This window comes from Myotis lucifugus, unplaced genomic scaffold (genome assembly GCF_000147115.1).
Source record: "Myotis lucifugus unplaced genomic scaffold, Myoluc2.0 scaffold_91, whole genome shotgun sequence".
Lineage (NCBI taxonomy): Eukaryota > Metazoa > Chordata > Mammalia > Chiroptera > Vespertilionidae > Myotis > Myotis lucifugus.
In genome coordinates this window covers 966,799-971,735 of record NW_005871139.1, presented here as the reverse complement: position 1 = coordinate 971,735, position 4,937 = coordinate 966,799, and positions in this window count along the sequence as shown.

Genomic DNA, 4,937 nt, shown 5'->3' with positions numbered 1-4,937 from the left:
GATTTGATCCTTGCCACAGGGCTACCTTTTCAGTGCCACTTTTTATTGTTTGAGGCTCAGAAATGGTTACTTTTTACAACCACTTCCCAAATTTTTGACACTCTCTAGTCCCTTTCCTGCTTGCAAACTGGCCATTTATTTTTCTGAGCTCATCTATTTCTTATAATACCTTGCCCAACAGTCATCAGCAACCAACACAGGCTACAAATATTCCATTTTCCAACCTATTATTCTAAGACTACAAAATATTAGGAACTTGATGTGCCTTCCAAATGATCTCAGATGCCAATTTTACCAAATGTTTTACCACTGCATAATATGCTGTGCATCCTTCCATCCTCCAGTAATAACTGTTGTCTGCCACCTGCTACCAGCCCCTAAGTCAGTACCTCATTTTATGATAATTTAATTAAAACAAAAATTTCTATGCATCCAGGATAGCCTAGGTTAAGTTCTGGCACACACACACACACACACACACACACACACACACACACACACCCAAACCCCCAGAATATCAGCAGTTCAATCTTAGAAAAGTTTATTCCTTGCTCCTGCTACATGTCCGGTGAAGTTCATCAGGGTAATGAGAAAGTAAAAATCGCTTGGACTGTGTAAAGCTGTCCCACCATTCATCAGATTGGAATAAAAGACACAGAGAAAGCCAGCCGCAAAATTAACCGGAAACATTCTTTCCCCCAAGGACACACTGCAGCTGTAAAGTGTCATAACAACCCCCCTCCGGGGGCGACTATTGCTTTCTACTCACGGAGAAACTGTTCTCTAAAATCAGAGACTATCATAAATTTAAGTAATTGGATTTAAATTACTGTTTGAAATGATGTCAGTAAGAATGAAACAACCCACCGTTGCCTGGGGGGTCTAAGTTACTGTGACAGAGAGGCAATCTGGATCGGCAGCCAGGTGCAGAGCTTCAGATAGGGGGTTTCTGCACACAGCATTCCACATCAGTCTTCACTTCCTTTTTTAAATTTTGATTCCTCACCTGAGGATATTTTTTCCATTGATCTTTAGAAAGAAAGTGGAAGGGGGGAGGAAAGGGAGAAAGAGAGAGAGAAACATTGATGTCACATCGACTGGTTGCCTCCCGCACTCGCCTCACCAGGAATTGAACCTGCAACTGAGGTATGTGCCCTAGATCGGGAATCGAATCCGTGACCCTTCAGTCTGAGGGCCAGCGCTCTAACCACTGGAAAACCGGCCAGAGCTTCACTTGCTTTTTTCTAAGTAAACAAGAGTCTGGTTCTACTTTTCAGTTTGGATGTCACACTTTATATAGCCTTGGAGCCTATTAAAACAATGATTTATCTAAATTTCACCTCAACTCTACTCTTCCCCAGAATTCTACCCTAACTCTATTTTTCTCTTTGGTGAGATGCCCCACAATGTCTCTAGTGTATGGTCTTCCACTCAGCAATGGGTTAATAAATATGATTTTGCCTACTGAAAGGTTTGTGTTTATTAGTTTGGGGCTGACTGGGTTAAGACAAGGCATTCAACTCATTATAAACTTTTGACCTTAAAGTATCTGTATTTTATGTATTGCAATAATTTTAAGTTCTTGTCGGGCACGGCCTTGACCATAGACTATCTTAGCTTTCTGATGATTACTTCGTTTCTGAAAAAATGAAGCCAAATAGATTTCATAACACAAGCCCTCACTCATAAATACTATGGGGGTTAGAAATAACAATAGCTGAAGTCCTAAATATTTCAGGGCAACTTGGGTACCAGGTCGTCTCTTCAAATTCCATTGGTGCATAGCCAGGCTGCCCACTAAGCCCCTTTCTATCTCTGTCCCTTTAAAACTCTGTACAGGGGAAAGCCCTGCACTGTCCCAGTAGTTGCCATCTCTCAATAAGATTTAATGAATAAAATAGAAGGAAAGGAATTATACATATGCAATCCTTTCTCACTTCCCATCCATCAATGTGGTTATCCCTAGAGAATAAGGCAGGAGTTCAGAAGTAGTCATTGGGAGTCCCACCAGGAAGTCTCAGAGTTAGAAACCAGGGAGATACACAGGGAAAGGTATAGGATATCAGACATTATTTCAACAAGAAATAGATGTGGACAGGATTAAAGAAACTAACAAGGGAAGATGAAGCATCTAGAACAGCAATACAGGAGGCCATTGTCACCGCTTGGTCTGGAAAGGTAAAAGAAGGGAAATTGGAGCCTATTGTCACCTGGAGATATGAAAGAGGGGATTGCTTGATAGGAGCTATGGCTGTAGAGCAATGAAGCTATTGCAGGATCACAAGAAAGTGAGGGATGGGAGTGGGGGTGGAAAAGAAGACAAGAAGCATAAATATCCTAATCTTTTTACTTTCATCTTCCAAACTAACTTCTCGTGCCTCTTATTGGCCAAACCCAACTGGACTCCAAAATGCAAGAGAACCCAGGAGATGCATTGGTGAAGGTCAACCTCCAGAACACAGTACAGGTGGAAAAGAACAGACAGTGGGCTGAGGTTGGGGGTGGGGCAAATGGAGACTAACCAGTGTAGGTGAGTTGAAGAAACCAAGGGGAAGATGGAGTTGGGCAAATACCTAAGATAGGAGCTCTTGCCCATCACTGGCTTTTATATGCATGCAACCTCTGCCCGGTCTGAGCTGGCACTTTTCTGGGCCATCTAGTCACGGTCTTAACTCATTCTTCTCAAGGAACCAGGTGCTAGAGCTGAACAACATTTTCCAGGAGTCTAGTGTCTTTTTTAAAATTGAGATATAATCCACCCACTATAAAATTCGTCCTTTTGAAGTATAAAAGTAAGTGATTTATAGTATATTTATAAGGTTACATAACCATCACCACTATCTGATTTTAGAATATTTTCATCACCCCCAAAAGAAACCTCAGGTCCATTGGCAGTCATTTCTCATTCCTTCCCACCCCCCAGCCCTAGGCAACTACTAACCTAGTTTCTGTCAGACACTTCATATAAATGGGATCCCATAATACCTGGTCTTTTGTGACTTGTTTCTTTCACTTGGCAGGCTGTCTTCAAGGTTCATACGTGTAGCATGCATCAGTACTTCGTTCCTTTTTATGACTGGATAATATTCCATTGAACAGATACACTACATTTTGTTCATCCATTTGTCAGCTGATGAACATTTGGGTTGTTTCCACTTTTTGGCCCTTCACTTCCGCTATAGCCCTCAGGCATTGCTGGGCGTGAAATTCTTTGCTGACATCAGCTGAAAAGAAAGCTGTTTAGACTCAGAAAAGAGACCTCTATTTGATTTTAAAGAGGTTGCAAAGGATTGACTCTCTACTTCTCTTTTCATTTATTTTTGTTTTAGTCTCAAATCTCTGTTCTTAGGGGAGCTAGTAGTGGACTAACTTATTAAATAAATATTATAGATAAGTTCTGATAATAACTGATACTAATACTAGTTGACAGGGTAGGTAGGGAGATTTTGTGGCCATTTCTAATCTGCTTTATAGATTAGAATTTATTTTTCTCAATTAGTATAATTAAGTGTATGATCCAAATAAGCTCTGAATCTAATTACATAATGTTTTATTTTCTGTGTAGAAATTTTTCTATTGAGAAATGACCCCTAGCCCTGAAATATCAGTTGTTGCATCTATAAGATTAAAAACATTGCATAACGTAAAGCCTGTCATATTATTTCAATCTGATTCCTTACTTTAGCATATCTATGACATTGTTCATTTTAATTCTTAAAGGGGATCAAATGAAAAAGCAATCAAAAACTCAAGTTTGTTTTTAGAATGGACTTTATCTTTGTTTACTGGTTTCTCAATTTCTGGAAGAAATTCATTGCTTAAATAAATTGGGCAAGTAGAGAACAGTGGTAGAATTTAGAAGTAGCCTTGCTAGAACTTCACTAGTCATTCTCTTTAATTCTTCATGTCAAATGCGTATGCTGTTTTAGAATCACTCTTAATAATAAGAATTCTTCTGCCTTTTCAGAAGCTTTAAATGTTCAGAAAACAAACATTGCCTCAGAAGCTTCAACTGGTGAATGTGAATAGAGAGTGCAAATATTTCCATAATCCTGCAAGAGGGTTTAAGCAAATTTGCTATTAATGTTCCCTGCTTTTTCTGGAAAACTCTGATTTTCAAAGAAAAGATGTTTTCAGAAAAAGTTGGCTTTATGTACACAAACTTCAAGTTATTTATGAAAATGCTATAACTCTGCTGTGGTGCAATTATATATAGATGTAGTAAAACAACTATAATAGTTCTATTGGTACCTAGTTATGCTCCCTCCATTCCTTTTTAGCAGTTTTATTGAGATATAATCCACATAACATACAATTCACCCTTATAAAACATACAACTCAGAGTATTTTAAGTACAAAACAGAGTTGAACATACTAACTATAAATATGTCTACATTTATAGAAAGCATAAATATGTATATTTCATTGCATGGATACACCACATTTTATTTATTCATCAGCAGATGGACATTTGGGTTGTGTCAATAATGCTGCTATGAACATTCATGTACAAGTCTTTGGACATATGTTTTCCATCCCGTCATGTTTTAAATATATGTATAGCTTATTGACATGTGCTTTTTCCTTCTGTATGCCTTCTTCTGAAAGAAACTTTATAATCAAGTACACCCTCCCATTCTCTTTAAGCCTGAGTGGGATGAGAGGAGATGAGAGAGGTAAAAGGAAGGGTGACCTGGAACCCTAAACTTCCCTTTCCTAATGCAAAATGAAGGCTTATGCTGACCAAGGTTATCTTGCCATTTCATGTTTCTTTTATTTTCAGCTGCTATATGAATAAATTATTTTCATAGAAATGTTTTTCTAGTTTTTAATTTTTTTCTAATTATAAAAACAATCTTTATTATTTGAGACAAATTCTGCAATATGGAAAGAAGGAAAAAATTAATAGTCTCACTGTCCCGAAAGGCGATTAATAT